Source organism: Saccopteryx bilineata, chromosome 4 (assembly GCF_036850765.1).
Source record: "Saccopteryx bilineata isolate mSacBil1 chromosome 4, mSacBil1_pri_phased_curated, whole genome shotgun sequence".
Lineage (NCBI taxonomy): Eukaryota > Metazoa > Chordata > Mammalia > Chiroptera > Emballonuridae > Saccopteryx > Saccopteryx bilineata.
Genome location: NC_089493.1, coordinates 10,217,269 through 10,230,817, shown reverse-complemented (window position 1 = coordinate 10,230,817; position 13,549 = coordinate 10,217,269). Strand labels below are relative to the sequence as shown.

General features: G+C 50.8%; 1 non-coding gene across 1 annotated transcript; it reads right to left on the bottom strand.

Annotated features, from left to right (window-relative positions):
• Nucleotides 1–12,477: 12,477 nt before the first annotated feature.
• Nucleotides 12,478–12,553, bottom strand: TRNAI-GAU (transfer RNA isoleucine (anticodon GAU)). Its single transcript has one exon. It is a non-coding gene; the product is annotated as a tRNA-Ile (tRNA).
• Between the last annotated feature and the right edge of the window lie 996 nt (nucleotides 12,554–13,549).

The following is a 13,549-nucleotide window of genomic DNA, read 5'->3' as shown; positions in this document are numbered from 1 at the left end:
CATAGTTTGGGGACCCCTGGTCAAAACCATGAAGTTTTTAGAAGAAAATATAGTAGACTATCTTCATGGCCTTGAGGTGGGCAAAGTCTTCTTCAACAGCATGCAAAATGTATTAACCATAAAAAAATGAGAAATTGAACTTCATTGAAAACTTCTGTTCATCAGAAGTCACCTGAGAGAATTACAAAGGCAAGTCACAGACCGAGAGCTGGTACTAAGACTTATATTTGATAAAGGACTAGTATCTGATTTTTAAAATTCCTACAAAGCAATAAAGGAAAAGAAAACAACTTAAAAATAGACAAGGACTTGAACAAATACTTCAATGAGAAGATGTCCAAATGGCCAATAAGCATCTGAAAAGTTGTTCGACATCAGCAGGAGGCAGAAATATTCAAAATAAAACCACAACATCCCACTCCACACCCACCGGAAGAGCTAAGCTCATTAATTTATTTTTAAAGTCTATTTTAATTATAGTTGATATACAACACTATATTAGTTTCTGGTGTACAATAGAGTGATTCAATACGTGTATACCTTACGAAATGCTCACCATGACAAGTCTGGCAATCCTCTGCCATTGTCCATTGTTAGTGTGGTGTGATTGGCTCTATTCCCTACACTGTTCATACGTTCCCATGAGTTCTTTTATAACTGGCAGTTTATCCTTCTTAATTCCCTTTCTCTTTTTTGTCCACCTCCTCTCCCTTCCCCCTCTGACAATCATCAGTTTGTTCTCTGTATTTGAGGGTTTTTTCCTGTTTCATTCTGTTTGTTCGTTTATTTTGGTTTTTGTTGCCTTTTTCTTAGTCCAGATATAAGTAAAATCATTTGATATCTGTCTTTTTGTGTGTGACTAATTTTCTTTAGTATAATACTCTCTAGGTCCATCTATGTTGTCACAAAGGGCAAGATTTCATTCTGTTTATGACTGAGTGACACTCCATTGTATGAAAGTATCACCTCTTCTTTATTCATCCGCGAATGGGGACCGAGGTCCTTCCATACTCTGACTACTGTAAACAATGTTGCAATGAACACAGGGAGCGTGTCATATTTCTGACTTGTTGTTTTTGTTTCCTTTGGGTACATATCTAGGAGTGGAATTGCTGGGTTGAATGGTAGATCTATTTTTAATTTTTCGAGGCACCCCCACACTGTTTTCCACAGTGGCTGCACCAACTCACATTCCCACCGATAGTGCACAAGGGTTCTTCTTTCTCCACCCTCTCGCCAACGTCTGTTCTTTGTTGTCTCGTTGATAATAGCCATTCTCACAGGTGTGAGATGGTAGATTGTTGTGGTTTTGACTCGTATTTTCCTGATGATAGATGAGCTATAATTAAAAAGGGCTGATTGATAATTCCAAGGTATAGAATACATGGAACTCTCTTACACGGCTGGTGGGTGTGTAACCTGGCACACACACTGTGGCAAATTCTTGGCAGGCAAAGCTAAACCTATGCTGACTCTTTGAAGTATAAGTTGTATCCCTGAGAATAGACCCAGAAATGAGTGTTTTGGGGTTCACAAAAAGACAGGTACTGGGATGTCCATGGCAGCTTTATGTGACAACTCAAATGTCCATTAATAGTAGAATGAAAATACAAACAAAAACAAAACCAACATTCCAGGTCCCAATTTCCATTTCCATGGACAACCCCATAATTCTCTCTTTCACAGGATCTCATTAGCGCTCAAAACAGGCAGCCGTGGGAGCCAATGGCTGACAGCGTGAAACACTGTGGAGCCCAGATCACACGAGAACAAGTTAAACCACACCTCCAAGCGATAAGGTAAAGGTTGACTGAATGAAAATGGAACTTCATCCATTAAATTAGCTCCAGTTAGAGCATCATCAATGTCTTTCAAAGAACACTAACATTTTTCAAGCAATCTCCAACAAGATCCTAGGTTACCCCAAAGAGGTTTCAGTACAAAATTTTGAAAGCCTTTCTATATAAAAATCTAAGGAAGCAAGAAAGAAAAGAAATGTGAGTCATAAAAACTTTAGAAAGCATTCTGTAAATAACAACAACAAAAAATTATTGCATCCAAGGTAACATTTCAAAACCACGGAGAAGAGATAAACAATTCCATGAACGTTTTTGGGAAACAAAAAAGCCACTTTGAAAATAAAATTTTAAAAGTTTAAATTTTAGAAAATTAAAATAAAAAATTTTAGAGGAGTATCCTTTTACAATATTAGAGTAAGAACAACTTTATAAACATGACACATATAAGAGGCAGAATAAAATATATAATAATAAATAAAAATATGGATATATTGTAATATAATGTGTTAAGACCCAACGGCGCACACAATGAGGACCAATCACAACCTGCAATGTGTGTGCATTGTGAGGGGCTAATGTTCTTTACAACAAGAACTCGTGTACATCAGTGATAACCACAGATGTTCCTAAATAGACAGATGACGAAGTGAGAGTTTCCTCTTATCTTATTCTCTTTATCTTATTTTCTTCTTCATCCTCACCTCTGCAGAACACAACACTTTTATACACATATTTTTTTCTAGGTACATTTATTGATAAATATTTTGTAAATTAGTACAACTAATCAACTTTGTAAATTAGTGCTCTTCGACCCATTTTATGTATGAGAAAATTGAGGTTCCTGTAGCCGGATAACTAGTAGACCCAGGAATAAAAAATCAGGCCTTCTGGTTCCTAATCCCTATTCTATCCACAGCTCTGAAAGACCGTAAATGAAATCGGTGGCCACAGTGTTTGGACAGCCAGCAGTGACCTCTGGAGCCCCTGCCCAGACTAGGACTCTAGCCTCTACAACCAGGCATGGGGAAGGAGACAGAATGTTTACTTGAACGGTTGCTTGGGCCTTTGGTTGGCCTGCCTGTCCCTTCCTTGCCCTTGGTCAGTCTTCTCTGGCTTTCTCCAGGCCTTGCTGTTTCTGGCCTCCCAGTCCTCTTCCTGTCCCGGTCCTCCTGCAGCCTCCAGTTTTCAAGTATGACCCCCTAGACTCCCCAGCCCCTCCAGCCTCATCTACAAACTCTGTGGGCTGCCACCCAGAACCTTCCAAACTGGTGTCCTCCATCTCCTCCTTTCCCCTAAGGTCAACCTGGCCAGTCGCCCCGCTGGGGTCCACACTCACATAGCAACATGTCCGGGAGTTCCCGCTTCACCCCTGGAAAACTCAGGCCTACTTCTCCTCCCTGACTCCCAATAGCACCTAGCACTGTGCTAGGCACACCATGAGAGCCGTAGATCAATCTACTTGGCTTGCTAGGACCTGAATGTTCGGCTTCAAGCAAAACTCAGAGAACGGTGAGGACACGCTGCCCAGAAACAGGGTGACACGCTCCCTTCTAGTCCCTGGTTCCGCAGCCCTGATCTCGGTAACATCTGTGGATAGAATCATCCACCCCAGATTCCTTCCCCGGGACAGGAGAGGGGAGGGTGTGGGCGTCCGGGCACCGCCGTAGAATACCAGGCAGGCGGCACAGATGTCCACAGGCTCCTGCCCCACACCCCAGCTCTGGGTGGTCTGGAGCACAGTGGCCTGCACCTGGGTTCTGGGGTCCAGACAGAGGTGACCCCTAATGCACCAGGTGCCTAGGGGAAGCCATCCCTTGCCGTGGTTCTCAGTGTACCCGGTGTTTCAGTGGGGACAGAGGGATGTGCTGCCCCTGTCGTTGCCTGAGAGGGCCAGTCTCTTAAAAGTTACGCTGTGAATCAATTCCACTTAAAACAATACAGACCCACGCCCATGCTTCGTGCCCGTCTAGCCAGGACGAGAGGCTGGTTCGCAGCAGAGTAACAGAAGGTAGAGGCGCAGGCAGTTCAGGAAGCTCTTTATCGGACAGCAATTGCAAACTGAAAAAAAAGGTTTCTAATTTAGTGTTTTACTACACTTTGGGACAAGCCCAGCAATTTGATTTCAGCAGTTTGTGCACACACACACGTATACACATGTACACACACACACACACACACACACACACTCACTCATTGAAATTTAATTCTTATAAGCCTGTGAGGGGAAGAACTATTGTAATTAGGAAACTGCGGTTCGAGATAGCAGATAATATGTTGAATATTATCTGGTTATTAAGTAGATGTGCATCCTCAAAAGAATATCTTAATACAAAAGAAGAACAAAACCGAATGTGGATCTTGTCAGTGGAGTAAACGGGAGGAACTGAGAAACGGTGGGGTTGTCTCTCAGCGCCACAGAAAGCCCGCAGTCTTCTCCCAGTGGTTCCTCTGGATCCTCTGGTTCGCCTGGTTCGGCGTAGCCCAGCGGGGAGCAGGAGGCTGGTGCCACCTTCAAGCTCTGAGCCGTTCAGGTGTGGCTCACCCTCCTTCTCCTTGTCCTCCTTCCTGCTTTCTCCCAGAGCAGTCCCCTGTCCGTCGCTGACCGCTGACCGGCAGAGTTTGGGCAGAAGCACGGACTGAGTGTCTAACATGGCAGGCGGCAAGCCGGGCGCCGAGCAGGGAGAAGTAACCCCAGTCTTCCCTCCTGAGCTCACAGGTCAGGAGTGGGACAGACACCGGAGCCAGTTCTGTGACAGAGGCCTGAGCAAACACTTGAGAATTCCCAGTGGCGAGATGTTCCTTAGCCACCTAAGAGAGCAAGGAAGGCTTCCTGGAATAGGTGGTGTCTGGCTTGCTAAAGTGACCTCTGAGGCTTTTCTGTTTCATTTTGCAGCTGAAAAAAAGTGTGGCCATAACAAAGCCACCGGAAGTGGTGGGCCGTGCATGGCGAAGGTTGCCCTTGAGAAGTCCTCCTTCTCCAAGGTGCCCGGGGCAGGCCAGGGAGAGCCTCACTTCCATCTCCTCCCCACTGAGCCTCAGCGGGCTCCTCTGCACAGTGTGTAATACATCTCCCAGCTGCCTGGAGACCGGGCCCTGGAGCAAGAAGGGCCCTTCCACCTGTCAGACACCAACCAGGGAGGTGAGAAGGATGGAGAAGAGGAGTGATTCCCGCTGACCTGACTATACCCCCTCCCCTGCATTCTGTCAGACTGTCCTATCACGCCGGCCTTGGGGACAGGAGTCGGGTTTGGGGACAGAGTTGGGTTAGCAGACTAGGAGAAGGGAAGGAGGGCGGGCAAGCCAGGCCAAGGCCGTGGGGCGGGGTGGGCTCAAGGTTACCTGTGGCCATCAGAGGTGCACAGGAAATTAAGGCAACGCCTCCAGAGGAAGGCAGCGCCTGGCTCCTCCCATCCAGTCCCAGTCCCCATTTTCTGAGGGGCACAGTGATGTTGAGGGGGAACACAGGTCCTAAAGTCACAGAAAGCTGGCTCTAGTCCTGCGCCAGTCATGAGTCAGCTGGGCCAGCTCACGCAGGTCACTGTGCCTCTCTGTGCATCAGTGTTTCCCTCTGTTCAATGGGAATACAAGAGTACCTGCTTTCATCGACCGCATCTAGAGAGAGTGCTGGGTGCCTAACACTGCCAGAGGCTGGGGCGGGGAGGGGGTTCTTTCCCATTGAATGGAGGTTGTGTATAAGTAATGGACCAGACAGCAAGAAGTGAAATTTAAGTGAGGCTGAGTCAGCCTGTAAACAATGCAGTCAGCACAAGGAAAGATGCCCCTACGTGGGTAATACTGGATATTTTCTGTGCTGCAGTGCAGGTACAGATGGATGGGTTTTCAGAAATTCAGGAAAACAGAAAGACTGTCCACCCAAGACCAAGGGAAGGGTCAAGTCCCAGGGCCGGGGAAGCGGAGCCACATGGGCCAAGAAAAGGTGAGAAATATCCTCAAGAAGACAGAGTGGCCTGACCGGGCGGTGGCGCAGTGGATAGAGCCTCGGACTGGGATGCAGAGGACTCAGGTTCGAGACCCCAAGGTTGCCAGCTTGAGCGCGGGCTCAGCTGGTTTGAGCAAAACTCACCAGCTTGGACCCAAGGTTGCTGGCTCAAGCAAGGGGTTACTTGGTCTGCTGAAGGCCCACAGTCAAGGCACATATGAGAAAGCAATCAATGAACAACTAAGGTGTCGCAACAAAAAACTAATAATTGATGCTTCTCATCTCCGTTCCTGTCTGTCTGTCCCTATCTATCCCTCTCTCCGACTCTCTCTCTCTGTGTCTCTGTAAAAAAAAAGAATAAAAAGAGTGGCCATTCTTCAGGGACGGTCCATGCAATCCCACAGGGGTCCCACCCCAGTTGTGAGCCTCAGGGAGCACGAACAGGGGTGACACGGGCTCCCCCTACAGGGCACAGCAGGAATGTGGAAGGGAAGCGTCCCTTCATTTATCCATGAACCTAGCACCCATCGCAGGATGTGAAGAAGCACGCTGGTTGCTGCAAACCACGTCAGGGCTGGTGAGCAGATCCTCTGTCTGCGAGCGTCTAGTCTGAGCCAGGACTTCTGTTATCTGATGCCAGACAGACTTTTTACAGAGGACATCTCTACAATTCAAGGCAAAATGAAAGACAATTACTTTAGGAAGGGGAGAACGAACAGATTGATTGAAACTTATTCACACTAAGATGTCAATGACTGGTATCAGATGTTTTCCATGAGGACAAGGAAAGAAACAGTAGAGACCCTGGGATCTGAAGCCAACGGGAAGATGGCAGAGTGGGGGCAGATTACAAAGCAGGGCATCGGAGGGTGCGGACCGAGGATTCGACCTGGAGTCAGCAAACCTGGGTGCGGGTTCCTCATCTGTACTTCCCAGCTGCTCAACCCTCCTCAACCCACTTCATCGCTCAGCGTCTGGATTTCCTCACCCATCGGACTGCGGAGATGCCTGACAAGTCCACCGGGAACATCCGCTAAATGGGTGACTGGAAGAGGCCGTGGGAACCATGACCGCCCAAGCACAGCCTGCTCCATAACGTTGGGATTTGCAGGGGCCCTTTAGGGCCGCACCAGTAGCTTTCATAGTCCTCCTTTAGGGGATGAAGTAAAAAAAAAAAATCTGTGTGGTGTAAAGATTAAAACAGGGGTCCCCAAACTATGGCCCGCGGGCCGCATGTAGCCCCCTAAGGCCATTTATCTACCCCCGCCGCACTTCCGGAAGGGGCGCCTCTTTCATTGGTGGTCAGTGAGAGGAGCACTGTATGTGGCAGCGCTGCACAGCGCGGCGTCGCTCACAGTACAGTACTACTTCCAGTGACGCGGGGCGCAAGCCTCACGGCTCTAGAAGCGCATCATATCACTTGTTACAGCTAGCAGTGACAAATATGGAACTGGACATTGACTATCTCATTAGCCAAAAGCAGGCCCATAGTTCCCATTGAAATACTGGTCAGTTTGTTGATTTAAATTTACTTGTTTTTTATTTTAAATATTGTATTTGTTCCCATTTTGGTTTTTTTACTTTAAAAAAAGATATGTGCAGTGTGCATAGGGATTTGTTCATAGTTTTTTTTTTATAGTCTGGCCCTCCAACGGTCTGAGAGACAGTGAACTGGCCCCCTGTGTAAAAAGTTTGGGGACCCCTGGATTAAAACCTCAGCACCACACAACCGCCAGTGTCCTCCAATCAGCTATCGGAATGCCATAGTAACGTGACCAGTGGGGACTTCGTCAGCCTCTGTGCGGTTCTCACGACCAGAAATAATTCCTCTCCGCGAATGACCAGCCACATTGTCCTGGTGGCTCCTTGGGAGACTGACAGCCTGACAAGGGGTGTGGATCTGAGGTGCCACCTCAAATCTCATCATGTCCCTGCACCTCAACTTGTTTACCTGTAAAATGGGCGCGGCCCCACCCGCCTTTCCGCTGTTGAAAGGCTAAGAGAGGCGACGCGGGGAAAGCGCTTCACTGCCCCCGGCGCGGAACGCCTCATGGGGGCTGCTCCTCTTGTTTTATTGTCATTATCATTATTGTGCATCACTTTAATTATTATTTTATGGTGGCACTGGTGATGGAGATAGAGCCATGGGAGGCAGATATGTCCACATCACCCCGCCACACCCGCCCCACCTCCCAGCACAGCTGTTCCCACCTGGCAGATGCTGGCGGCCCTGGACATGCCAGGCTGGGCAGGCGTCATGTGTCATAGGCATGTGGGCAGAGCTGGAGGCCAGAGCTACCAGGCAGGCGCTCTCCGCCAGCCGCCGGTGCCTGTGACTCACCTCTCGGTGATGGCTGGTGACGGTGGGAGAACAAGGTTCAGAGCTCAGTGCCGGGTGGGGGAGGGGCTGGGTGGGTCCCGGGAGGTGGCTCCACAGGCTGGTTCGGGCATGGTTGGGAACCTGGGGCTGGGGTGAAATGTGATCTGTATCTGTGTGGGTGTCCAGGGAGGTGGGCCCAGATGTCTTCGTGGGCTAGCGGGTCTGATCCCAGGGAACTAATCTGGGCCAGTGCAGGTCTTGAGTGGGCCTGAGGGGAGTGCAAGGCCGAGGGGCTTCTGAGGTGGTGGCAGTTGATGGCTGGAGACAGGCCAAGGACGTGATGAGGAAGGAAAATTGACCACAGTGGTTCTACAGTTCCCAGGGTGTGCGTGTGTGCTGTGCGTGTGCTTGTGTGTGTGTCACTCTGCCATGGCATCAGAGCACGGGACAATGTCTGATGCCCTCGGCTCCGCAGGTGGTACCTGTCGGGGCAGGAAGCATGGCAGAGAAGTCTGGTGTATCCGGCCGGCCCCTGTCTCACCACTGCTCACTGGCCGTCCCCGCACAGCCCACAGCACAGCTGTCCCTGGTGTCTCTCCGGCAGGGGGGCATCGTCAGCTTCCGGATCAAATCCTTCTCCAGCCTTCACTCACTTCACTCCTTTGCAAACATGTATGTGGCATCCACGGCATACGGAGCATTAGGACAAACCCGTGGGCATGGCAGACACGAGCTGCATCCTTGTGCAACTGACCCCGGAGTCACGGAGAGATGTTGCCCATCGCTGTCCCCGTGCAGCTCCATGTTTACATGTCCATTTACCTGTGTGTTCAGTCAGTTGATTCTTTTTTCTATTTACTGGATTGATTTTGTGCCCCTGCCCCATCTCAGCACCTCAGTCTTGGAAGTTTTGCTCTTTCCTCCTGGGGCTGAGTGGGTTTCCGGACTTAAGAAGAACGCCCAGCGGACCGGGCGTGTGGGCTGAGTCTGGCGTGGCGTCTTCTCAGTTTCGGATGAAGGAGAACAGGTTTTGATGCTGTGATGAGACCTTCCGTCCTTTCAGATGCCAGAGAGACATCAGCCAGGAGACAGGTAAGTACCGTCTGCCCAGACGCTGGAGTCCTCCCAGCTTGTGACACCCCAAGTCCCACAGAGACGGTTCAGGCTGGAATGCAGCATGGGAATGGGTGGGACTGCAAATCCCGCAGTGGGGTCTGAGCCGCAGTGGCCCCGGCTGGGACAAGCTGATGGACAGGTATGTTCAGCAAAGACCCGGGGGAGCCCAGGGTCTTCTAAGATACCAGCAAGAGATAACACGTCATTCTATTTAAGCACAGGAGTGAAGAGGGGAGGGAGGCTGCAAGCATTGTCCACAGTGAGTACCTCAAATTCAGTGTCAAAGTTATCACGATGCCTGTAGCCCACCTGATGGCCGAGGTCTGAAGTTCTAGCACCGGCTTCGGCCGCCACGCAGGCGCATTTCGAAAAGGGAAGAGGATGTTCTGATGTCGGACCAGCCTGGCTTCAGATTCCGGCAACAGTCCTTATTACCTGTTGTGTCTGGGCAGGAGAACCAACCTCGCCACGCTTCCGTCTCTCCTGAGAGTGGCCTTTATGCTCCCCACACAGGGTTATCACAAAGAATAATTATGGAAATACTGCATTGAGTTCAGGGTTTGGAAGCTATCTTGACCAATAATAACAAAATGGATATCCAGTCACCGCCTCCTACGTTTCTTGCGAGGACCAATGAGATCATTTAAACAGATTTGGTGGTTTTATTCGTTGTGTTGTCCCTTGAACCTTGCACACATGAAAGGCACTCAATAAATAAATGTTAAATATAATAAACACACGAATGAATGAATAACTGTTAATTTCCTCATCAGAACTGCCTTGCTTATGAGAGAAAATCCAAAATTTAAAAATAGCAATAGCTAAGAAATGTTGTTGCTGTGATATCAACACATACAGGTCCTCATGCCCTTGACCTACAGTTCCGCCTCTTCTCCCGCCTTTATATTCTGGAAGGGCCACATCCTTTACCTTCCTCCTCTCTCAAAGCCCTTCCTGACTTGCCACACGTCAGGACTCAGGTGTGCAATCTCTGTTCTTGTCCACCCTGTTCTTATCCATTTTTAAACTTCGGTTTAGATGCCATTTCCTCCGGGAGGCCTTTTCTGAACCCCTTTCCTCCAATAGAGCTGAGCACTCCCAAGCCTGTTCCCCCTCTAACTGGGTCCATGGTCCTAAGACTTGATCTTATGACAGCCACTAATTATCTCAGGGTAGAGAAGTCATTGAATTTCCAAGTTTTAATAAATATTTACTTATAATTGTGATGAGGCCGACAGAAAAAGCGCTGCTATATTCCCTTTTGTCCTCTTAGCATTAAAATACACACCAATCTTCAGGGCCCTGAGCTTTGAGCTGTTCTTGGCACCTGCCCTGAGTGGGAATGACAGTCTCCCACCGGTAGACAGGTGGGAGAAACAGCAGAGGATTCTTAGATTGGGACTAGGAATAGAAAACGGAATTCCTTCCCTTAGCCTGCCCTCCACTCCCATTTATTTATTCACTCATTCATTCATTCATTCATTCCTGACTGTCTGTCTCTATGCCTGGCACTGTGGTAGGCCTGGGCAAAGTCCGGGTACTCAGAATTCCCTTGGGCTCTCACAAATTCTTGGTTCTTAAAGAGAAAGCCCAACAGCCCCACCTCCTCACATTAAGAATCCAGCGAAATGCCTATATTTATCATTCATCTCTAGTTCTGTTATACCAAACAGTCTGCTGATCTAGATAATTAAGTCCCTAAGCTCAGAAATGTCATAAAGGGGGTGGCGGGGTGGGGGGGAACAGGCACATAATTCCTCAGCTAAACTCCTTTTGTTTGAGTTGGCAAAGGAATTGAGGTGATAATCCAGGGTGTCAATGTCTTGGAAACCGTTGCCTCTTCAGACTTGGGCCTGGGAGGGGGCGAGAGAGAGAGGAGAAGCAGGCAGGTGTAGCCCTGGGGACCTGGTGGGCCGAAGCTCCTCTGGGGCCTGGAATGCCACCTGGCATGAGCCCACGGCCAGCACAAGGGACAGGAGGCATTAGCACAACCCTTTGGTCTCCAGGCTGGCGAGTGCCACCCTGACGGCCTTTCCTGCCACTCTGTCTCCAGTCGAAGGGATAAAGTGTGTCAGCAGCTCTCGTCCCCTCTCTGGAGTTTGACCGGGACAGCCGTAGGGATTTCTTTGCAAGATGAAAGCTTCAATCTGCCTCTGGGAGATTATGGTACAAAATACATTTTTTTTCCTGTCACCTCTGGGGTTCCTTGTGATCCTGTTCTTTTTCTGTCCTTCCCAGCAGTTTGTAAAGAGACGTCCTATGCCAGCATTCCCTTGAACTTCTCTTTTCTTCCAATGGACCTGCGACACTGGAGCAGTTGCATAACCCGATGTTCCGTAGAAGTGCAGCCGTCTCCACCTGGATGCCCACCTGGCTGACCAGCCTGCCCCGCCCCGTGCAGCCCCCAGGAGCCTGGCTCCCGGCTGAGCTGCTAGGTCTTCAGAGAAAGCAAAGACGTCTTCTCTTGCTGGGTAAGTGCTTTTCTTCTTCACACCCCCTGCTACGTGTGCCTCCACCCACCCTTCTAGAAACAGTCTTGCTAACTCTTCACAAGTCTCCCCACAGCTACACTGTGCACGTCCCTTCTCATAAACATCCAGGGGCGCCCACTCTGGGGTTGTCTGTTCCCTTGGAAACCCTCCACCCCAGCTCCCAGCAGCTGCACACAGATAGATGCTCAAGTCAAATTCTACCTCCTCCCTACAAGCAACCGATTCCTCCCAGTCAGAAGGGGCCACACCTTCCTCTTCTCTGTGTACCCGACCCGCACGTCGCCTGTGGCCTAGAACCCAAGCTGTTGGGTGCTCGCCATCGGCTCACTGCCCTGGTTTCAACACCCCCACCCCCACCCCCACCCGCTGCTGTGATTCTGTGAACCCGTCCGTCCAGCGTGTGTCTGGCGGAGGAGGAGATGGGCTGCCTTCAGCCCCGGGGAGCATGGTCTGCGCTTACGAGCAGGTGACATCCAGTAACTAAGCAAGAGGGGGATTTTTTTTTTATTTTTCCAAAGCTGAAAATGGGGAGGCAGTCAGACAGACTCCCGCTTGCGCCCGACCGGGATCCACCTGGCATGCCCACCAGGGGGCGATGCTCTGCCCCTCTTGGGGCATTGCTCTGTCCATCTGGGGTGTTGCTCTGTTGCAACCAGAGCCACTCTAGCACTTGAGGCAGAGGCCAAGGAGCCATCCTCAGTGCCCGGGCCATCTTTGCTCCAATGGAGCCTTGGCTGCGGGAGGGGAAGAGAGAGACAGAGAGGAAGGAGAGGGGGAGGGGTGGAGAAGCAGATGGGCGCTTCTCCTGTGTGCCCTGGCCGGGAATCGAAACCAGGACTTCCGCACATCAGGCCGATGCTCTACCACTGAGCCAACCAGCCAGGGCTCAAGAGGGGGATCTAAAGGCCCCAACATTTCAACCCAAGACGGAACAACTCTAGGGAGCGGTGTTCCCTCTGGAGCTCAGGGTTTGGCCAGAGTTTGCAGGCGCCATGCCGCTTCTCGGTCCTGTCTACCCCACCCGCTTTCCTCTTGCTTCCGTTCCCGGGTGCTGATCCCACCGAGCACCCCATACCCTGAACTCCGGCACAGCATCCGCCCCCGGAGAACCCAGCCAGCAGCTCTGGGCTGCCTCCCGGCCGCTCTGTTCTTTCCTTCATTCAGCAGTCTCGGGCGAGCCCCGACCAGGGGCAGACTCCGTTCTGGCAACTGAAATCCTCCGGCACGCAACACGGGACGGAGCAGGTGGGTGGGCTGACACGCCAGGAACAAGCAAACAAACGGAGGATGTTGCAGATGCTGAGAAAGCGCACAGGGTAATAATGGGTCAGAGAGTGACTTGGAGGTAACTGCCCTGGATGGAGACGTCTGGTCTGCGTGCTGACGGCAGGGAAGGAGCCGGCCACGGGAAACGCTGTCCTGTCTGGGAACGTTGGTCCAGCTGCCTCCTGGACATTTCACCAAAGGCTCCCAGGCTCTCAGTGGCTCCAAGTGGCGCTCCCATCCCCAGTCCTTACCAAACCCCTCTGCCTGTGCTCATGATCCAGGGGACGTCACCCCGGTCCACCAGCCCTCAACCCAGATCCTTCCAGTCACCTCTCCACCCACCATCACCAGTTCTCGAGGCTGCCAGTCTTCTGGGGTGGCCGCCCCCCCCCAAGCCGACTGCAGACCATGGGCACCTGCCATCAGCTGTTGCAATACCCACCCGACTGGTCGGCCTCCTCCGTCTCTCAGCACCCTCCTCACCGACGGAGGGAGAGCCAGGTGCATGGACCCTCCTACACAAACCTCCGCCGACCCCACCCTCACTGCCCCACAGAGCCAAGCACTGCCAACCCCGGGGATCACACAGCACCCGGTGTTTCAGGATGGGGGCCTC